Below are 24,160 nucleotides of genomic sequence, written 5' to 3'. Positions count from 1 at the left end.
GTGAGACTCCGTCTACAAAAAAAAAAGTAGTGCTCTGGAAAAAATAAAACACTATAAATCAGTCAATCAAACAATTAAGCAAGCCATCAACAGAGACTTATGTACAATGTGCAGATAATTGGGGGGACTCACAACTCAGTGTAGTGACTTAGATCATTGTTTGCTGATGGATTAACTAGGAGTTGTTGCTTGAGGATTGCTCCAGTTTTGAACAGAATGGCCTGGAGAAGATGGAGTTTTCTTCTTGCTTGTAATGTCTCCAGCCATCCTCTGGATCTCGGTGGACCCAGAGGCATAGCAAGTGCTTGCAGGGCCCCAGGCAGGGAAACTCTTTGCAGGGAAGGCAAATGTGGGTTTTAGTGGGAGTGTGGAAGAGCCAAGGATAAGGCACAAAGCATGAATCGTTTCTGAAAGGATCTTGAATGTCATGCCAGGATGAAGGAGGAAGATATATTGTGGATTTCTATGTGGCCATTAAGTTCTGGAGTACCAGAAGAGAGGAAATACTGAGGTCAACCAGTTTTTCTTGAGAATCTCCACCCTGTGTTGAGAGGAGGAAGGTTATAAACTCAGTGTCCCTGGTGATGATAAATAATCTGAAATACGAACCACCATTAAGAAGTACTACAGCCTCCTTTTAGGACAAAATTCTGGACTTTGGCCTGCAGAAAAGCCCTTTGAGGAAATTTCATAGGTTCTCATTTTTGTAAGAGAAACTGAAGACCAGAGGGCAGAAGGGCCTGGGTCTGTTTTCTCCTAATGTCTCCCTCCGAGGAATCTGGTATCAAAGGTGTCTCACTGGTGAGAGAGAGTAGCTGTGTATAAATAGGCAGCATCATTACGTTTCCAAATAATCTGTTTGGAATGTGTCGCTTTCCCAAAGGAGGGTTGTGTTTGTAAACCACTTTGTCTGACCACTGCCCCAAAACCTGATTAGAGGGAAAGATAATCAACCCCGAAACCTTGTAAATTCCCAGTCTCTGACTCTACAGCAGGGAAGAATTTAGCCTCTCCTATAGATAGGGTTGAAAGTTCAGTTTTCTAGAGAAGGTACCAGAAGTCAGGGCAGGGCTTCTGCTTCTGCCACAGGCAATTTTCACAGCAATGCATCCTGAAGGCCACGCAATAACTCAGTGTTCACTGAAAAGACAACCTCTCCACTTAGAATCCCTGTTTTCCCATTAACAGAGAAGGGATGGTGTGAGATGAGAGTGTACAGAGGAACCCCAGTTTCTAGAAGAGAGGGAAGGAAGGGCCTGGGGATTGTGCTGCCTTTGGGTGGAGGGAGAAGGAAGGGGCAGGTCTCTGATGGAAGCAGGGGCAGAGGACAACCCCAACTGGCCAGTTCCAGTCACAGAGCTCAGTCAGCGAGAGGTTCATCATTAACTGTCAAACGGTGGTTTTAATCAGCTCTGCTCCTCAGTGGAAGATAGATTTAATATCAAGGCACATTTTCAGAGCCATTAGTTTAATTATGACAGGTGTCTGCAAACTGGACGACTCTGCTTTCAGACCTGAGTGACAGCATTTAATTCTCTAGGTCTACGGGGACACTGGGTTACTTTACCAAAATGAGCCTCCATTAAAAGTCTAAGTGTTTTCCATTCCCTTCTCCCCCCTTGCCTTCCTCCTCCTCTCTTTTCATCCTACTGTACATGTCAAAAAGAGGAAATGGATAGAAAATTGTGCTTCAGCAGAAGAAAAAATAATTTACTTTGCCTATTAGTCTCACTGGGGCTTCCAGCAGCTGAGATCCTGCTCAGGCAGAAGCCTGTATCATTTAGAACCCACCACGAGCATCTCTGCACTGTGTCCACAGTCATTGCTTGCGGGACACCCAGTGGATGGCAAATATAATGGCACTCATGATGTGGGCAGGAGGACTGACGGAGGTGCGGAGAGAGTGTGGGCCAGGTGGGGAGCCGAGGGTAGCCTGCTCCGAGGGAGCCCAGAAGCACCCATGTGTCAGCCTCTAACCTGGCTTTCTGCCCCTCTGGGGACTCCTGGGCTGCCATTCTGTTAGATTTTCCCGTCCTGAGTTCAATCCATCTGTCCTGCTCCCCTCCACCTCGAAGGACCAGGTGGCCAACACGGGCTGGGTGATAATGGGAAGGGCACTAAACTCCCTGAAACTTCTGTCCACATGGGAAATTGTTGAGTTAGGGCCGTGTTTTTCAATTTTTGCTTTGTTTTGTTTTGCATGAACAGAAGGAGGTTTAAAAAATGAAATCTTAGGAAACCCAAATTCATGTGAATCAATCTCTGGCAGAGACCTGGCCCACTCCCAGGGTTCCATCTCTCCCACCTCCGAAGCTTCTGAGACCCAGGGCTTGGGGGCCCTCATGAATCCAGGGCTAAAACTACTGGGCAGATGCTGGTCTCTGAGAACCCTCCCAGTCTTGTGGTGCATGACCTTGGGGGCTGGAACCCTCATTGAAGGGAATCCTTGCCTTAGAAGGAGCTGATTGGGCCAAGAGCAAACATTTGAGAAAGGATGTTCAGGACATGGCGGGGGTTAAGATGCCACAGCAGGGGTCAGAGGGCGCTTTGTGAGTGGCCGAGGATGAGCTTTATTTATCTCTGGTTAGGTTACCTCTATGATCAGATGCGTGCTCAGGCTGCAGAGCGCTCTGTCTTACCTGTCCTTGCATGATGTCTACAGGATTATTTTTGCAGTCCCTTTTCTGCAAAGGTAATTACCTCTGGAGGCACAGGGAGACAGACAACACCAGCATGGTGACCTGACCTTGGCCTCCTGTCTGCAGTCAGGGCCAGGGCCAGGAGTTCATCCTGATTCTGGTCCTGCATGGAGCTGTGAGCTAGGCTCCTCCCGCTGGTGCACAGTGACCCCTGCTGCTGCATGGCAGGGCTGAGAGAGAGAGAGAGAGAGCGAGAGAGCAGGTGATAGGCAAGTGTGGGGAGGGGGAGAGAGAAGAAGAAAGAAGAGGGAGGGAGAGGAGACAGGAGGGAAGAGAAGCTAGAGGGAGAAAAGGGATGGAGATGGGGGTGAGCACTCCCCAGGGAGCTATATTATGCCCTTTCTGTGGCCACCCCACCCACTGTTGTCCCCATACCCGGTGGAGGTCAGAACCCCTCTTGACCATCCCGAGGTTTCTAAAATGACTCCTTTCAAAGTGGAAATCAATCTCTGGAGACCAAAGGAGGCAAATATGCTTTGAGAAGAGCTTGGTCTGGTTTCTCAGGGCACCGCTTCCAAAAGCTCTTTGTTTGGTGTGGCTGTGAAACCACATCTGGGGCTTCAGAATATGTGGGGTTCTTTGATTTGGCTCCATTAAGAAAAAGGGGTTTTGTGTGCGGGAGGCAGGAGAGGAAGAATCTCGGGGCGAAGGCTTAGTGAAATCACATGGGACGAAGCTTCCCTCTCTAACGAAAGGACTGCCAAGTCCTACGCTCTCAGCAGAGAAAAGAGCTGCTTTGTGTCCCTTTGTTTGTTCCTTGGTTTATTCACCCAGTCATGAGATTAATTCTCAAATGTGGTAAGCAGAGGCTGGTTGACCCTTCAAGGAATGGGGGATCTTCTGCATGTCATCAGATGGGAGGGAGGTGCCTGGGATAGGAGACAGTCTTTGCAAGTTTTCCTGTTCCTGAAACCCTCCCTAAGGGGCTGTGATACAGGTAAAACAACACTATAGAGACGAGTGCAAGTGGAGACCACTGCGCCACATGACGTCTCATTCCTCTGTGTTCTACAGGGGGCCCACAGGTGTCTTTTCTTAGGAGCCTGGAGAATATAGTCCTTCACGTCAACCTTTGCAGAGAAAGTATGAGCTGCATGAGTGAGCGTTGACCTGGTGTTTTGTGAGATTTGTGCCTAGAGTGGGCATTACTGATAGAGTTCCAGAAGCAATCAATGGTAGGGGAGGGTTACATCATGCCCTTTCTTGTCTGTGAGTCTGTGCTCACTGGGAGATGCCCTCGCCTCTCCTTTCTGCCAAGCTCTGCCCACCATCAACCTCCCCAGACCGAGTGTGCGTGGACCCCCGCCTCCTTCACTGAGCATTGGTCTACTCTACACTCCTGAGCATTTCTGCTGAGCTCCAATTATTCTTCATGCTAAGTCCTGTTCCCTCCACTAGATTCTAAGTGCTACAACTACAAAGCCAATGTGTCACCCTCACCGTCACTTTTTGCAGCCCCTACAGCCCCTAGTACAGCTCCTGAGAAAGACTTGAGCACAAGGACACACTTGTTAGATTGAACTGAATCTCTTTAGAACCTTTTCTTCATCAGTGTTATTTACAAATCATTGGCAAACGTTCTTTTGACACCTCGTGGCCTGGAAGTTCAATTTAAGATTTTCTAGACTCAGTCTTAAAAAAAAAGAGGCGAATGCTACTAGCATGCAATTTGCCAGACCACACCCACATCACTTAACAATTGAAGGAATATACAGAATTTACTTTTCCTTTTCTCCTGATCACATAGAACAGAGGCTTCCAGGAAACTTGAGCAGAGAACTTCCAGTTCCATAAATCTTCTAGACATTGTGGATTGGGGATCGTGGTTCCAAGGCCTTTGATGAATATTAAAAAACCATCTCTGCATACCTCTCACGTCCTGTGTGAGGAAGATCAAGAAAGAAATTACATTTCTCCCATTCATTGCCGGCCTCCCTTCTTAAGAGGAAACCATTGCATGTGTGTTTTTAACTTTAGGCCCTATTGAGGGTAGGTGGTAGTGTGTTTTGTAAATGAGACAACAGATAGAACACAATCCATAAAACAAATTATATGTGTAAGATTCAACCCTAGGATATAAAAATTTGGCATTCATAGAGGGTATAAGTTGCCATAGGATAGAAGTTGTAACTCAAGAGCTAACAAACTATGTAGGTTCAAAATGACCATTTTTGATTTGATATAAAAATTTATAGCTTAGAAATTGCAACATTATATTGTAAGACTTTCAAGTCACTTTACCTCCTGATTAAAACAGATGCAACAATGCTCTGTAACTGTACACTATTTTTTCTTTCTAACAAAAGAGAGAAAAACAAGCAGGTTTTAAAAAATGCACAGAGTAATTAGCTTAGTGACTAATTAGCTGAATTATTGTGACTAGTTTTCCCACTGAAGTAGCAGCAAGTTGCTTGGAAGAAATGCTGAGTATACGCTACTCAAAGCATTTCAAGTTCTGAATTTGTACAGACCTAATCAGTGTGAAAACCATACTGTATTATGATTCATGTGAAAATGGTGAAGTATTTACCTAGGTTTTCTTAGCTTGTGTTTTCTAAGTGTTATAGCTGAGAGCTTCATCATGTCTAGGTTGCTGGCACAATCAGGGCAAACATCTCTGGGTTTTTCTCTCTCTCGTCTGCGAAAGCTGGGATCACAGCACGGCCTGGAGACCATGGGGGCATGTGTAGTCTATGAGCCCCAAGAGATGATCTGTAGATAAAATGGTTCAGTAGCCATATAGCTTTGAAAAATACTGTGTTATTTACCTCTTGAATATTTTCAGTGTACACAATTTATTAAAAAGCTACAGTATTGGAAATCTGTTTTATTTTGTTTAAACCAGCATTTCCCAGTCCTGATTGAACAATAAACTTTTTTTGGACATAATATTCACTAACATAAACATAGCTAATTAACATCTTGACAGCCTTACAATTTTGTGGCTTATGGGTATACATTTGATGCTGTGAGCACTCTCCAAAGCTATACTAACTGCTGCTTCTTCTAATCTGTCATCTGCTCCTCTTCTCTTGAAATCCTAGGTCGGAGACCTCATCTTCCTAGAAGTTCATTCTTCAGATTGTCAGCAACGTGAGTCTTTCCCTCTCTCCCAGCCCATGGGTAAATTGATGATACCAGTGGATGCTTTACAGGGTCTTGGGCCTGAGAGTCAGGGATCAGGCATGAGGATTCGGGTAAAAAGATTGTGGAATTTTCTTCCTAAAGTCTAATTAATATACTCAAATGATAAAGGTGATGCTTTTGCAAACCAAATGGTAATCATTGATTCATAGCCTGATGTTTTTAAATTGCTTTTAATAATTGAGAATAGTTTGGAATGGTTGGAACAAACATGGACAGTTGATAGACTCTGTTGGGTTTGGTACTGGTCATGCTCAGTGTTACCTGTATAATTTTTTCCCAAACTTTTGATACCCAATGTCCTCATGTGTCTAATAATACATACCTCACAGGTTCATTTTGAGGCTCTAGAGATATAGTGCAGCACAGAGGGTTAAAATTTCCACACTGTGATTCAGACATGCAAAAAGCGTGAATCTTTATTTTTGGTAACTGAATTAAAATTTGTTCATGAGCCTCCAGTTAAGGTAAAGCATATAAAGAATTCTAGGCCAGGTGCGGTGGCTCACGCCTATAATCCCAGCACTTTGGGAGGCCAAGGTAGGTGGATCACAAGGTCAGGAGTTTGAAACTAGCCTGTCCAATGTGGTGAAATCCTGTCTCTACTAAAAAATGCAAAAATTAGCCAGGCATGGTGGCGCACACCTGTAGTCCCAGCTACTCAGGAGGCTGAGGCAGGAGAATCATTTGAACCTGGGAGGCAAAGATGCCGTGAGCTGAGATCGCACCACTGCACCCCAGTCTGGGTGACAGAGTGAAATTACATCTTAAGGAAAAAAACCTAATTCTTTATTTTGTTACATCCAATAATTATTTTCAGCCTGGTTCAGTTATAATGCTTGTGGAACATGAAACTCTTTCGCAGGGATGCAGGGAGGCTAAATCATCTTTCTCCCATTCTTTCCAGAATGTCCGTGAAAATGAGGTACACCACTTCCTTCAGGCCTGGAGGTGAGGCACTCCTGGCCCTCCTCTTTCTTTTCCTTCACCTGTTGGTTGGCTGAATGCAGAGAGGTCTCAGCCGAGGACTTAGGGAGGCCCTGTAAGATGATAGAACCACAGAATGGGTGGCATGGTGATATAGTTTGAATATATATCCCTGTGAAATCTCATGTTGAATTGTAATCCCCAGTGTTGGAAGTAGGACCTGGTGGCAGATGATTGGGTCATGGAGAGGATCCCTCGTGGTTTGGTGTTGTCCTTGCATTAGTGAGTTCTCGTGAAATCTGGTTGTTTAAGAATGTGGCCCATGCCCTCCATTCTCTCTCTTGCTCCTGCTCTGGCCATGTGAGGTGCCGGCTTCCCCTTTCACCTTCTGCCAGGATTGAAAGCTCACTAGAAGCCAGGCAGATGCCAGCACCATGCTTCCTATAAAGCCTGCAGAATCGTGACCAATTAAACCTATTTTCTTTATAAATTACCCAGCCTCAGGTATTTCTTTATAGCAATGCAAGAATGGCTTCATACACAGGGGGATCCCCAAATCACCACATAGAAGAATTTCTGCTGAACTCTTAAACTCTTGGATGGTAATGTGAATGAGAAATAAAGATGTACTTGTTAAGACGTTGAAATTTTTGAGTTGCTCATGACATCAACAACTATAATTACTATGAGTACATGGGTAGTACACAAGGTCTATTGGCAATGAAAAGTTTTCTCCATGCAACAGCTCTAAAGTTCTAACACAGTGCATGGTAAAAAGCAGATGCTCAATAAACATTAATTACCCTATACAAAACGTAAATCAATTACAAGAACATGACACCAAAAGGGTGATGTGTTTCAGGTACCTAACTGGACACCTTAGTTTGAAATTAGGGTGATCAGATAGGATCAAGAAGACAAAATGAACACTTGGACATTATCTCAATGCACATTATCTTAGCTGTACCTACCTCCCTATGAAGTAAGCACTGTTATACCTTATGTTACCTCTAAGGGGACTGAGGTTCAGAGAACTTAAACAAATTGCCCCAAACCACAAAGCAGACATTGATAAACCCGACACTCCAATCTCCTGAGGATGTTATTCCAAAGCCTGACATTTAATCACCATATTTTATGTCACCAAGGATTCCAGCTTGGTTTGGCTTCCCACAATATTTTAATCCCCTGGGGCCAAATATGTGTCTTTTTTCCCATGTGACTAGTACTGTTCTTGGTAGAGACCTCAAAAAATGTTTCTTGACTTACTGAATGCTTTGTGTTTATTGTCTCAGATCTGAATCCAAGAAAACCTAGATAGGAATGTCTTTTCCCCACAAATATGCAATTCACCAAAGAAAAAACAAAGAAGCAGAAGAAGTGTATATTAGATTATCTCAAAGTAAGTAGGCAGACATTGTTGCCCCTGGATGTAAGTAGTCGGTCACTTCTGAGTGCCCGACTTGGCATTGTCTCTCAGGAGCACAGAAAGCTGAACATCCTTTGCGAAACATTCTCCCGAGGAAGGACTTGGAGGGCTGGTTCACTTTCACTGATGTCTGCTGAAGCCATGGCTCTTTATTTCAAAGTCTGGTTCTGAATTTTCTTACTGAAACCCTGTTTCCATAGTCCTTTCTATTTTTTGCATTAATTTTTTGTGTCAAATATAAAATGTATTTTCATTTTAGAAAAGAATAAGGAACAGCTGGGCGTGGTGGCTCATGCTTGTAATCCTAGCACTTTGGGAGGCCGAAGTGGGGTAGATCACCTGAGGTTAGGAGTTTGAGACCAGCCTGGCCAACATGGTGAAACTCTGTCTCTACTAAAAATACAAAAATTAGCTGGGCATGGTGGCACAAGCCTATAATCCCAGCTACTTGGGAGGCTGAGGCAGGAGAATTGCTTGAACCTGGGGGACAGAGGTTGCAGCAAGCCGAGATCATGCCACTTCACTCCAGCCTGGGTGAAAGAGAGAAATTCTGTCAAAAAAGAAAAAAGAAAAGAAAAGAATAAGGAAAACACAATTTTCTTCATACCAAAATAATTAACATTTTGGCATATTTCTTTGTAGTTTTTCCCATGTATGTGTATTTAAGGCAGTTATTCTTATGCAAAATATATGTCAATTTCCTTTTACATATTATCAGTTTGATGCAAAAGTAATTTCAGTTTTTGCCATTACTTGCAATAGCAAAAAGTGCAATTACTTTTGCGTCAATGTAATACATCCTCTGTATTTCCCCATGTCAAATATTCTTGAAAAACATTATGGTGGAATAACCTGTCTGAAGTACGTAACATAATTTATTTAAACTCTTCCTTATTTTGGGAATTTAAGTAACTAACACTTTTTGTTAATATAAATAATACTATAATGAACATCTTTGCATATATATCACTGTGCTCTTATCAGATTTTAAGGACTTTCTTAAAAAGTATTTATATCAAGAATAAACTATAGTTTTTTTGAGGGCTTTAATACATATTATCAAAAACTTTTAAAAATGTATAAATATATATTTCTACCAGCAGTATATAAAATGTCCATCTTTCTGCACCTCCACTATCCATCGGTTAGCATGAAGTTATAGAAATTCTAAATCTAAGTTCCCCTAGACATGACATCTAGGGGTCTAAGACCCTAAAATGGTGTGCCAAATTTTATGTATATGTACATTTTTTGGAGGAGAAGGTTCTTGACAGAATGTTTAAGCATTGAATTATTCTTGTGTTTTTGTTTAATTTTTCATGTCTTAGATAACAAATGAAGTTGAACATTTCTTCATACATTTATTGTTCATTTGTCTTTTTACTTCTGAGAATCATCTCAAGTTCTTGCTTGAGTTCCACTGGAGCATTTGTCTCTGTCTTTTGGATTTGCAAGAGCCTCTTAGAAATAAAAGATGTTGCCGTTGTTTGCCATATTTGTGTGGCAATTATTTTCCTAGCTTGGTGGGTTTTGATAGAGAGAGATTTAAAATACTATAGAATCAGTGTTAGTGAATGTTTCTTTTGTTTTCTCATCCATCATTTCTATGTTTAGGAAGGCTTCTCCCAATTAGATATTGATACAGTATATGTTTGTAATTTCTTCTAGTGCTTTATGATTTGCCAAGTATTTAATCCATCTAGAATTTAATGTATTATTCACTCATTTATTCATTTCTTCTTCTAACAAACATTTATTGTGCCCTTATGTGTCAGGCATTTAACGTGAAGTGGGAATTTAACTTGATATTTTCCTCAACTGCCTTAGGTATTTTTCTTCATTATCATTTGTTGCATTGGTGATTGCTTCCTTTATTATATTTTATTAAATTATATTAAATTCATTAAATATTAAAATATACTATCAGTGTGTTTATCTCATTAATATATCTACTTATAAATTTTAATTAAATATCAAATAAATTTTATTGTTACACAAAATGGATATATCTGACAGTAAATAAATTTAAAAATTATTACATATATGGTATTTTCAGTGCAGTTTCTTGTATTTCATTAATCTTTCTTTGATTCATGCACCAATTCCACACACTTCCAATGATTGCAACTTCAGGATTTATTTCAATATTTGCTTCTTCTCATTACTCTTTTAGAATTTAGTAGAATGTTTTTGTTTTTTGAGATAGGGTTTCACTCTCATCACCCTGGCTGGAGTACAATGGCGTGATCTCAGCTCACTGCAACCTCCACTTGCCAGGCTCAAGCTATCCTGTTGCCTCAGTCTCCTGAGCAGCTGGCACTGATATGGAATTGGGGCAGGGAAGTGCTGGGAGGAGAAGGGCGGGTCCCTGGCTAGGGCACCATCCCCGGGACTCTGCCCACGGACCTAGGTGAGAGCAGGCATTTTTGTTTTCGTACCCAAATGTTGCAATTCCCAAAACCACCCTGGCCTGCCACGCCCCTCCCCGTGCCTATAAAAACCCCTGAGATTCCAGCAGGCGGACACACAAGCGGCTGGACGTCATGAGGAGTAGATCAGTGGAAGAAGACACAAGCGTCTGGACATTGAGAGGACATCGAGAGGAGCACGCCGGTGGAAGAACACACCAACAGGCACAGCGGCAGGCCCTCAACACAGCGGAACGACATGGAGTTTGCCTGGGGCAGTCGGAGGAGAGCGCAGGCTGCTGAGCCGCCCGACACCAGGGGAAAACCATCTCCCTTCTAGTTCCCCTATCTGTTGAGAGCTACCTCCACTCAATAAAACCCTGCACTCATTCTCCAAGCCCACATGATCCGATTCCTCCGGTGCACCAAGGCAAGAACCCAGGGATACAGAAAGCCTTCTGTCCTTGCGATAAGGCAAAGGTCTAATGGAGCTAACACAAGCCACCTATGGACGGCTAAACTGAAAGAGCACCCTGTAACACATGCCCACTGGGGCTTCAGCTGTAAACATTCACCCCTAGACACTGCCATGGGGTTGGAGCCCCACAGCCTGCCAGTCTGTATGCTCCCCTAGAGGTCTGAGCAGCGGGGCACTGAAGAAGTGAGCCACACCCTATCGCAGGCCCTGCGAGGAGGACAAGGAAACCTTTCCTGTTTCAGCACCACAGGTGGGCACCACTGTGTCCAGCTAATTTCTGTATTTTTTGTAGAGACAGAGTCTTGCTATGTTGCCCAGGTTGGGCAACTCCTGAGCTCAGTGATCCACCTGCCTTGATCTCCAAAAGTGCTGGGATTACAGATGTCAGCCACCATGCCTGGCAGAATTTTGTAGAAATTTTAAATTGTTTCTTTTTGTTCAGACGAACTTCAGAATCATTTTGTCAGTAAAATTGGTGTGATATTTAGAAATCTTACTACTAAAATTCTTTTTGTACTTATTTATATCTTCTTTATTCATCATAGGATGATATATATGTGGTAATGTCTTAACAGCTCACAACAATATTGGATTTCCATTCTTTTCTGCTGATATTTCTAACAGATTTTTGTTGATGTTCTTGCTTTAATTTGCATAGTTTGCTTTTTCGTTTAGAAACAAAATTTCCTGACTTTTTATTAATTCATTATGCATTGTAAATTAGATCTCTAGATCTCAGATTTCTGTCTCAGATGATACATGGTTACTGGCCTGTTTTTTCCTGAAATCTGGAAACATTAGCATCCGGAGTAACTCTGTAGCAAATGAGCCAACATCACATTCCTGTTATGTCTTTGAAATAGACCCTCTGTCACTGAAGAGAACTGCTTTGTTAAAAGCATTTTCTTTGCAATCTCAAAGAACTCTATGAGTGATGCAAAAGCATGTAGGTTTTGTCACTCAAACAAATTTGAGAGTCTTTTCCTTTAAAACAGATAACTGTTCTTTTCACTCTCATAATTGTGGTTTTTCCTCATTGTATTATCTAGTTTCATGGTCTTTTGGTTTGTATTGTTTTGCTTTTCATTTTTAGATGATTTTTTTCTTACTCTATTATTATTATTTTTTTATTTTTTTAACACAGAGTCTCACTGTATTGCCCAGGCTGGAGTGTAATGGTACAATCTTGGCTCACTACAACCTCCTCCTCCTGGTTCAAGTGATTCTCTGGCCTCAGCGTCCTGAGTAGCTGGGATTACAGATGCGCATCATCACACCCAGCTAATTTTGTATTTTCAGTAGAGACAGGCTTTTGACAGGCTGGTCTCGAACTCCTGACCTCAAGTGATCCGCCTGCCTCGGCTTCCTAAAGTGCTGGGATTATAGGCGTGAGCCACTGTGCCTGGCCTCTATTATGTAGTTTTATGCTTTTTGCTTTGTGCAGCTTTTCTAGTTTCTCTGTTTGTTCTCTTTTGTTATGTAAAGCCGTGTTTTAGGTGGTGGTTTTTTTTTTTTTTTTTTTTTTTTACTTTTTCTTAGTAATTTGGAAGCCTGTCTCAGTGGAAGGTAAAATCACTTTCTGATACCCAATAGGTTTGCTATGGATCCTGGTTGCAGAATAGCAGAGTGAAAGGTGTGCTTGAGAGAAGTCAGATGGTGGTGTTTACCTCCACTTTTTCACAAATTTCTTTAAACTGTTTTTAGAGCTTAAAATTAGATTGGGGAGAGGGGAAAGGTGGGGGTTTATTCAATAATAAGATTCCTTAGTTGTGATCTGCTTCACAAGGGTGTAGTATTCCCACCGGCATAGCTGCTTGTATTTTGGTGGGAAACTCACCCAGCAGAAAGTAGAGGAACGGCAGAAAAGGGTTGTTCCTGTGGTGCCCAGAGAGCACAGAGAAGACCTTGACTTCTTGGGGGTGGGGCAAACTTGTACAGTGAGAAGCAGAACTTTCCTTAAGGAAGTCAAATTGTCCAATTGGATGGGAACTAGCATGCCCCTGTAATCTAATTCTTAAGAAGTTAATTTGGGGAGTTTTCATAGGACAGCCTTTGAAATAGATTACTGTAGATAGAAGATTCCACACTTTACTGTTTTCAAAATTCTCTGGGCAAATAATTCTGTAAAATTGCCTACTTTCTCTTTATGTGGCTCTCTGTGAATTCTGTGGTCACACAAACTTTTGCGTGTACATTATTTTTTCACATTCTGTACACTGATTGTTATTTTGTTAACACAGTCTCTGATATTGATTGTTTTTAATTTAATCCATTAACTTAAGCTTGTAGCTCTCTATCGAAGTTAAAAATGTCTTCGGACTCTTTCTAGTATAATAAGAAATTAGGGCTTTATTTCCCTCATCCTCTTTCCACTTTCCCATATTTGTAAATTGATTATCAGTATATAAATCTACATCAGTAATAGCTGTTGCATTTTCAGTTAATATTTGAATCCAAATTTCAAGTTATTTTTATACTATGTAATTGGTTTTGAGATTTATCTCTAAGTCTCTCAGTCTATGAGTTTTCTATTCAGAAGTGGTTTGTTTCGAGTCATCTCTCAGTTTAGTTTTCAAGTTAGATTTCTCAAACTTTATAACTGATACATATTCTCTGAGCAGGGGCATCTCTTTTCCCATTTTGTACCAGCTTAATTGAATATAGAATTCTTGATCTACAGACTGCTTTCCTCTAAATTGTGCAAATACAACTCCTTTACTTTTTATTTTATAACTGGAAGGAAAAGTCTGAAGTCAACCTATTTTCCCCCTGGATTCCTACTGGAATTTTTCTTCTTGAAATTCAACGTATTTATGGGACTCTTCTCTTTAGAAGTCAATGAGCTCTTTTCCTATGAAGATGCTGATTTGAAGATCCACTTTACTTTGGTTGTTGTCTCTATTCCTGTTATTCAGGTTCCCTTTCTTTCCCCCAGATCAATTCAGGCTGGATCTCTTTTCTCTTTCTTCTTTAGTGGTCAATTGCTCTCTCTTCTTTCTCTTTCTCTCTGTATTGAGGATGTATTTCTTTAGTTTCTTCTCAGTTACATTGATTCCATTTTCTGTAATGCTCATTCTGCTCTTCACTGGCTTTATTGTGCATCTGAAACGTGTTTTACTTCTTTACATTTTTCCCTCTATTTTTGTCATTTTATTTTTTCTATCTTTATCTTTTCTGTTTTACACCCATATCTTTATTTTTCCTTTTCTGTTTTACATAGCTCTCAGATTATCATGCTAATGTTTTCTAAGTTTTAAATTTATTTAGTCTTGTGAAAAATCATTTTTAGTCATATTGAAACTGGCCCAACTGTCCCATAGAACTGATGTTTACTGTTCTTTTGGATAAACATAGAAAATGACCCTCCTGTTCTTAAAGCGTGAAACTTAACTTTTGCCTTATCTGAGTTCCTTCCTCAGGAAACTGATGCTCAGGCCTCCCAGGTGGTATCCAGGGACTGAAACTCACCAGATCCTATGTACAGTCAATGGCATGCCAGACCCCTTACTCATCATGATTCCTGTTTACCAACTCCTCTTCCTTACCCCTTCTTAATTTCTGTTTTCCCATATGTAGTTACATTTCTTCCCTGATATACAAACTCCAGTTTTAGTTGGTCAAATAAATGGATATGAGACTGATCTCTCATTCTTCTCAGCTGCAGCACCCGATTAAAAACTTCTTCCCTGGAAATAGTCATCTCAGTGATTGGTATTCTGTGTTATGGGCAGCAGGACCTAGATCGAACCTCTGTTGTTTTGCTAACAATATGTTCTCCATTTTTATACTCCAAGTATTGCTTCTTTTCACTTGTGTTCCACTGTCTTAGCATTGGCTGATTATTTAATACTTTATTTTTACTTGACTCATTATCTAAAGGAGAGTAGAATCCAGTTGGGTTCATTGCTTACCAGCAGACATGGTGGATGGAAGGTACTTGACCTCTGTCTAGGCTCCTCATTTTCAGAGGCGCATTTGCCTACTAGTTAAGAGGAGGAATTCTGGAGCCATATGGTTTGGGCTTAAACCTGTTAGTTGTGGAGGCACATTTGCCTCCAGAATCACACTTCTAGCAGGGAATCCCTGCTAGACGAGGGATTCTGGAGCCGTATGTTTTGGGTTTAAACCTTAACTCTATCACTTACTGTGTGATCTTGGCCATGCCATTAAAACAAACAAACTCTGGGTTACCGTTACTACATTTATAAAATGGAGATCATATACAATACCTAACTCAAAGATCTGATACAGATTAACTGTGCTGTTATATGAAAAACTCAGAAAACCTCATGACACATAACAAATGCTGTATAAGGGTTCACTATTTTTTTAACAGTCTAACCTGAAAATTTATTTGCTACAATCCAAGGTTGTTGAATGGTCAATTCTTAACCACTCCAGGGTGGTGGTCAGTTTCTTGAGGAAGTTCTTTTCCTCTCTACAAGTTTCTCTAATTGAACTGGAGATTCATATGCTACTTGCAGCTTTTCTTTTGTAAGTACATAAAACAAACGCCACCCACATCCATCCCTCCAGCGCTCTTCTAGTTCTGCTCCTTTCAGCCTTACACTTTAGCAAGCAAAGCATCTTTAAGCTTCCTGTTGTGTTGTGAGCTGCAAGTTGTGGTCTGTAAAAAGATGAGGGAAAGGAGAGTTAGCAGAGTAAAATAAAGGTGTGGATCTGCAGGTATCATCTGTGGTGTTTGGAGATGGCCCCCTGCTATACTCATTAGGACAGTGTTTGCATTCTGAAATCTGAGAGAGAAAGTTAAGGAGTATTTAAGTCCTACTCTACCATGTGGAAATGTGTTTCTAACTCAGTTTAGAGTCTGTGGTATAAAACTACATGACCCATAATACATTTCTCAATCAGTCCCTGTTGACAAGGCAGCCTGTGCCAGTGTTGCCTTGCCTTACACAGAGGGTCTTCTCTTACATTGAGTCCATTGTACTGATTTCAGCTTCGTTCTTTTTTGTGTATCTTTAGTTGGGAAAATATGTTGTAGCTATATCTTTATTTCACTTATTCACTCAACAACGTTTATTTATTACACTTTCCATGATGTCAGTCCTGAAACCTCCCTCATAACAATATGTAATATAGTATCTTCATGTTCATGCCTTCTACCAGATCCAAACACATGCTGTCTGGAAGGAAAGACAGATTTTAAGTACCATTTTATTTTATTATTACTATTATTATTATTTTTTATCAGAAATGAGGCTTCGCCATGTTGGTCAGACTGGTTTTGAACTCCTAACCTCAAGTGATCTGCCTGCCTCGGCCTCCCAAAGTGTTGGGATTACAGGCATGAGTCTCTTCACCTAACCTTAAGTGCCGTTTTAAAATAGCAGTTTGCAACTTGTGTCTTCCCTCTCAACATGGGGTGCCACTCTGTACACTCTGTGTACAGGACCCAGTACGCTCTTTTGTTTCTAAGGTGCCTCAGTGCAGAAGTTTGGGAAACCCTGGTTTCACAGTCGATGGGAAGACACCAACGACTTTTCAGGCAGAGACATTACGTGAGAAGGAAAGAAAGATACCCCAAGAAGCAGGGAGGCCAGTAGAAAACACCTGCAATAGCTCAGGAGGGGAGTTAGTACGTCTGAAACAGACTGGCAACATTGGGAAGAAGACGAAGGGAAGTACTTAAGAATGATTTAGGAGGTAGAATGGCTTGGTTGAAGAAATGAAGGAAATTGTAGACAAACAAGGACTCCCTGGCTTTAGGCTTGTGTAATGGGAGAATGTTGGTACCATTCTTTGAGCCAGAATTCAAGAGGAAGAGACTTTGAATTGCAGGACGGGAGCCACATGGGCCAAGTCTCTAACAAAGAGTCTGAGGCCTGATTTGGATCACTTCCTGAGTTTCTTTTATTCACATTAATAAAGGAGATATAGGGAAACATATTGCTCTTATTATGATAATTACCATGAAAATTAATGATCACATGAAAAAACAGTCTCTGAGTAAGCTACTTCTAGAACATTTATTTGTGCTGAAAGCACAGCGTCCTCGTCATGTTTGCAAAACCTCTCTCTTCTACTATCGTGTTAACCTTCCTATCCCTACCCAGGAATGTCATCCTTCAGATATGGCATCTTGTGACTTTTATCAATCTCCATGACCTTTACATAATGCACCAAGAAAACAATGGAACAAGACAGGGGCAACAGAGAAGTGTTGTTGAGATTAATGAAGGGATTTTGAGACCATCTTAACAAGAGTCAGGATTGCTGAAAATGCGGACATCAGGGAGTGTGTATAAGACTCAGAAGAGGAAGACCTTTCATTCCATAGGGGGAATATGCCCTTCACTGCCTAAACCTCTGGCGTTATCAGGAAGTGAGTAGACACAGGATTTACTTCGTGAATTTGTTTCTGGTGAGACTTCATGGTGGAAGAGCACTGGACTGGGAGTCAGCAATGCTGGCTCTGGCCAGTGCTTTGTGCCAACTGCAGGCTCCCTAGGTACTCCTGTGTTTTGGGCTTCAGGTTCCTTATCTGTCACATGATTGGATTCTTGAAGTTCCAGAGCCCAGAAGTTCTCTGCTTCTTCCTTGTCTCTGTGGTGAACCCAATGCAAACAACAAAGAAATGTACTGATGACACATGAAGCATTACTGCTATTCAAATCAACCACCTGGAAATTATTTCTCTGCTGTCAGATCACATAAGAGGAGTTACTAGACTCAGGCTCAGAGTAAAGGTGTTCTGATGTCCATCCGTCCAGAATCTGATTAGCTTCTCATCACCCAGACATCACCTGAGAACAATGAGAATCTCCAGGTGTCCTATCACCGATAGGCAGACCCCTGTCTGCTCCCCAAAATAGAGACTTGGGCAATCGCTATCAGTCCTTATTGGCATGGTGCCACTTTGATTCCAATCACCACCATTGCCCCTCCCTGACAGTCACGTCTGGGATACAAGGAGTTGAAGATCCTCAGTCCACCTATGAAAGAAGGAAATTCACGCACACTCAGTCAGCAAAGGGTGGCTCTCAAAAAAAAAAAAAAATAATAATAATAGTTTAGGTGAAATTTCCTGATCCAGGGTATCAGCTATATCCCAATAGGAGAATTGGGACAATTTTCTGATGATTCAAGGGCCCGTGAAACACATTCTTCGGCCTGGTAATGAGTGACTTATTACTAAAACCAGAAAAATATATGCCAGGATCATCACATGGTAGACATTGTAATACAACATCCTCAGCAACAACCCTACAATGGATGTGGTGATGAAGGTCATAGAGAGTTTCCTCAAAATATTCATCAAGGTAAGTGGATGGTGTCATCCCAAGGTATAATACAATTCCAAGCAAGAGTTTTATAGCTGATGTCACAAGATGCTCCAGAGAGGAGGAGCTCTGCTGGTTTGTCTTGATCCAAGGGTAACCAGGGGTCTGCTTTGCTTTCTGGTACTTGCCAGCACTGGATTCATCATGAAAAGAATCAATCCTAAGAGTTTTTTTAAAAAGTTGAGGTGAACTCTCTTTGGCAACAGTACCAATCCTGTGAGCTAGTATATCAGGCTAGTATATCAGTTAGGAATGCTTTTGGCCACAAGTAACATGAATCCTATTAAATAGTGGTTTTATGATTTAAAAACCTAAATTGTTTGCATAGCAAAAAATTCTAAAGGCAGCTGCCTCATACTTAATTCAACAGCTTAAGTTTGTCATTGAAAATCTAGCCTCTTTCCATCTTTCTACTCTGCCCTATTGAGAATATTGGCTGTTTGTGTTTGTGTTTGTTGCCTCATGGCTGCAAAATGACTGCTGTGGTGTCAAGCATCTCAGTCATATTCAAAAGCCTGTCACCCCGATCCATTCAAATTACTATGGATCAGGGCAACAGGCATTCTCCTCAAAAGTCTCTGTTAGGAAAGCCCTGCCTTTCCTAGAATTCACCATCGGATATCCCCTTTCATCTCAATATTAGGGCTTCTAGATAGTCAAACAATAGTCTCTGCCACATCCAGGGAAGTGCCTTGAGGCGATAGAAGCCTTCACTTTGCTTGAAGGATGTTTCTTTTATTTTCCAGGGCCACAAAGACCTTTACAGGAGGAGCAACAAAGTATAGCTGCCTGAGACAAAAATCTATTCAAGCTTAAAATGCAAGAGCATTAGCTGCTCAGAGCCGTCACCAAGGAGAGATAAAATACGTCTGCTCTCTCAAGACCTGGGAGATGCTAGCAGTGTGATTGTTTTTTTGGCTGGGAAAGCTGCTTAGCCGACAGAAAAAGGAACGTACCTGAACATTTATGGGTTGGCTTTTCAAAGACAGCATCCCGTCTTCCTTTCACCCCTCCCTCCTCCCCTTCCCTGTAAAGGAACACTTAGCAAAAGTAAATAAATTATCAGCCCTGGCCATGCAGAAATGCCTCTCACAGGGTAATGCACGGATATCTGAAGCCATAAAGGGAATTTTCAGAGCTGAAGTCATCAACACGGAAGAGGCAAGCAGGGGAGAGGCTGGAAGGAATGTGGAGATTCCCTCTTCCCCTTGCTGGTCTGGGCTATAATGGAGAAGACCTGGGGCTCCTTATGAGTGCTGACCCAAAAAAGTCTGGGCAGAGGGTGATCATCCCAGGCTGCTCAGGATCCTGCAGTTATTGAGCTCAAACAAAGCACTGTGGTGTAGAGAGCTGAGCACTGGGTTTGGAGCCAGGAACCCCGGCTCTCAGGCCCTCCTCTGCCATCCTCTTGCTGGCTGATCTCCAGTTGGTGAGCTATTCTGAACTTTGCCTTATCTGGGAAATAGAAATGATAACATTTATGTTTGCAATGGACTGAATAGTGTCCCTCTCCACAAATTCAGACATTGAAACACTAACCCCTTGAGGGGCTGTATTCAGATATGGGGCTTTCAGGAAGTAATAACGGTTCAATGAGGTGAGAAGGGTGGGGCCCCATTCTGATGGTACTGGAGACCTTATAAGAAGAGAAAGAGGGAAAGATCTTTTGCTCTCTCTCCATGCACTCAGAGGAAAGGCCATGTGATAACACAATGAGAAGGTGGCCTTCTACGAGCCAGGAAGAGAGTCCTCACCAGGAGGCAAATTGGCCAGCACCTTGATCTTCGACTTCTAACCTGCAGAATTGGGGGAAAATCAGCCTCTGCTGTTGAAGCCACCAGTCTGTGGTGCTCTGTTACAGCAGCTCAGGCAGATCATACAATCTCCTAACGTGCTTGAAAAAAACAGTCAGAGGAGGTAGGTGAGGGTCACTGTGAAGTCCTCACTCTTCATCAGAGTGAAACACCATGATGCCATGCAGCCCGGCCTTCTCACTTAGCGCATGAGGATCTGAGGCCAAGAGGTGTTAGAGACTGATACGGTTTGGCTGTGTCCCCACCCAAATCTCATCCTGTAACTCCCCTGATTCCCACGTGTCGTGGGAGGAGCCCGGTGGGAGGTGATTGAATTATGGGGGTGGGTCTTTCCTGCACTGTTCTCCTGATAGTGAATGAGTCTCATGAGATCGGATGGTTTTAAAACTGGAGTTTCTCTGCACAAGCTCTCTCTTTGCTGCAATCCACAGAAGATGTGACTTGTTCCTCCTCACCTTCCACAGTGATTGTGAGGCCTCCCCAGCCATGTGGAACTGTAAATCCAATAAACCTCTTTCTTTTGTAAATTGCCCAGTCTCAGGTATGTCTTTATCAGCAGCGTGAAAACGGACTAATACAGGGACTACCTAAGGTGGACCAACTCTGCCCTGGCAGGTGAGACACCGCTCCGTTTTCCTGGTTTGGAGGGGAGCTCTTTCCACAGAGGGGCAACCTGTGGCCATCTCGAGGGAGGAGACAGGCCTCTCCTGCCTCACACTCTACTGTGCTGAAACCGAAGCTCAGCTCCTTTCCTTCTTGGCAAAAAGCAATGAGGTCCAGACACTTTCTGTGCTAGGCAGCCACCCTCTCCTTTGGAGATTTGAGTGTCCAGGAGTTTCAGGGAATAAACAATCTGAACATGACTTTTACTCATCGAACTCATGATTCAAAACCTGCTGAACTGCTAGGACAACCTAGTCTATGTGCTGAAAATGAACATGTTTCTGTGTTTAGTTCCATTTAGTTAATACAAGGTGTGTTTATGCTCTAGAATATGCATATTTCATCCCCTTTTGACTTGGAAAAAAACTAATCAAAAATATTTTCTAACTCTCCAGTGCCCATTCCCAAAATGAACCTGTCCAGATGCTGAGGCTGCAGGTTGCTTGGTGCCCTTGTCCAGTTCTGGGGGACTGAGGTGTGCAGTGCTGAGGACTCCCTGGGGACCCTCAGGCCTCTTGCAGAAGCAGCTTTGGTGGCCTCCTCTTGTCTTGAGGTTTGCTCAGGCTTTGGGTAGAACTTCCCCTCTTATGCAAGGTTGGGCACAATTTCCAGTCCCCTTGGGCAAGCCAAGGCCACCAAGCAATGTGAGGTCTCAACATCTGGCCCACTTTATTTTGGAAGTGGGCACTGAAGAGTTAGAAAACATTTTTCATTGTTTTTTTTTTCCCCCGTCAAAAGGGGGTGGAATATGCATATACTAGGGCACAAACGTACATTTTATTAACTAAATAGAAGTAACATTTCTTAAAGATGCCACCTTCACAGAGCAGCATAGAGGATTTGGGGGTCAGCTTCCTGGGTGTGGCTTTGTCCTGGCTTGGACAGAGTGGGGGTAACAGCTGTGTTTACACTGAGCACTCCTCGTTGCTTCTGACATGGTATTTATTTTAACATCAACTTTTCCATTTATCTTTGTTTGTCAGGGAAATGCATACACACACAGCCCCTAAATCTCCTCGTACAAAGAAAAGCTAGGTAGGTTATAATTTCCTTCTTGGAAAAGAAAGAAAAAACCTACAAACTCCTCACAGTATGATTTCACAGGCCATGCTAATTATTTTTTAGGGCGAGCATAATAAAACCCAGGTGACTTGCCTTCAGCAGTTTCTCCTTATCTTCACACAGCTCTGGATCGTTTACCGGCATGGCAAGCAATTACCATGAGCCCTGCAGTTTTTACCAGACATTCTTTGTCAGAACCCTGCTAGAGTCCACAAAGGTTGATATGCTTTTGCACTACAAAATCTGGGCATTATCTTGTGTATTGTAAGACATGCCTGTGACACGTTGAATTCAGACGATTTACAAGATCAGCAAAACAGAAGGGGTTCCCGTTGGGAGCGTTTTCTGCTAATGATTTCCTCATCTGAATGTAACTCCGGGAGGTGTGGTGGTTTGCACAGGACTTCTGCAGGGGGCAGGGCTTTTGGTCCTGTTTCTCCAGGGGTGCTGAAGAGTTTGGAGTGTGACCTGCTCACGTGGGCATGTGCGGCTGCCCAGAGATGTGCTTCTCCTGGAAATAGTATTTTGTTTTTGTTTCTCATAATTATTGTATATAATTTATTTGAGTTAAGATTCTAATGTTAAATGCATCATCCATCATCCATATACAGAAATAACTGCACTGAGCATTTTTTTTTAAGAGACAGGGTCTTTCTCTGTTGCCTAGGCTGGAATGCAGTGGTGCAATCACAGTTGACGGCAGCCTTGGGCTCAAGTGATCGTCCTACCTCAGCCTCTGGAGTAGTCTTGGGCTCAAGTGATCGTCCTACCTCAGCCTCTGGAGTAGCTGCTACTATAGGCATGTGCCAGTATGCCTGGCTACTTTTTAAAACGTTTTGTAGAATCAGTTTCACTTTGTTGCCCAGACTGGAAAGCAAGTGTTTGGAGTGACTTTCTGGAAAAGAAGATTTGGACCTAAATATTGATGGAATTGGGAGGTACTGTATCTGATCCCCATTAAGACCTCAACTCAGATGTGACCTCCTTCATAGGGGGTTCCCTGGCTGCCTGTCCTACATTGTCCTGCCTTCCTGTTACCACTCCCGTCCCCCAAATTAGGACTTGTCTTCCTCACTCTTTGAAGTGGTTGCATTTGTGTGTTAAACGGATTCAGTGGCTGTCACCCCTCTGAGATGTGACGCCATGGAGCCAGTACTCTGCCCGTTTTTATTCACTGTTATATCCTCCAGCCAAGACAGTTTCTGGGTCAGAGGAGGCCCCAATAAATATTTGTTGAGTTTTCACGTATTTTCTCTCCCTGTCTGTATAGTAAGCAGAGGTGCTGGGTATGGAATAGTGTTGGCTGTCTTATTCAGAATCCACTGTTTAAGGATCCATCCTGAATTTGCTCTCATTCATTCATTCATTTATTGGTTCACTAAAAATTTAACACATATATTTATACTTTCTTATAGCCTTGATGTCACTGTGAACCTTGCAGTGCACATGGATGTTATTTTGAGAGCAGCCTCTGGGGACCATCAGGGAGAACCTGGGACGTGGGCTTTCTGGCTCCTCAAGCTAAATTACAGGGTGGCTGAGATCTGTGAACCTACCTGCACTGCCACTGGTGATGAATAAACTGGTCATAGTGGGTAAGGGGCGCCCCCTCACCCCCGCCAGGAGATAACCAGTCTTCATAATGCAGGTACTTCCATTCATTAATTGCTTCATCGTTTTATAAAGTAGATATTGAGGCTTTGGAGCAGCTTAAACAAAGGCTCAGTTGGTAGGCAGTGGAGAAACCTCAATGAAGAAGCACTTTCTTTGACTCGATATGGATGGATTTGGATAACAGATCTCATCATGGCCTTTGGTCCCACCGCCAAAGAAGCAGGCTCTGCTCTCCTCTCTCTGACCTGCTATTTAGGGACAGAGCAAGGCAAAGTGGCCACAGCAATTGGAACAGTTCAAGCTGCAAATGACTTCCCAAATTGTCCAGCCTCTAGCAGAGGCCCCTGGATCAGCACAGTAATTTGCTCCATGTCATATAACCAATCAGTGTCAGTGTCAAGGCTAAAACCCAGATCTTGGGGTTCCCAGGCCAATGCTTTGGGGCAAGCGACGCTCCATGACCTAACTGGATGCCACTGCATGGCCTCCCGGGGGAGGTAAGGGCTGGGGAACAGGCAGCGTCACCTTCTCTCCTACCCCTCTTTCTCTGTTGCCTCCCCGGTGTTGTGGTCTGGTCCCTCTCACAGGCTTTTCCAGCACGAGCCCTTTCTATTTCAA

The sequence above is a fragment of the Piliocolobus tephrosceles genome, chromosome 7 (assembly GCF_002776525.5).
Source record: "Piliocolobus tephrosceles isolate RC106 chromosome 7, ASM277652v3, whole genome shotgun sequence".
NCBI lineage: Eukaryota > Metazoa > Chordata > Mammalia > Primates > Cercopithecidae > Piliocolobus > Piliocolobus tephrosceles.
The sequence above is the reverse complement of the archived record's forward strand: the minus strand, read 5'-3'. Positions refer to the sequence as shown.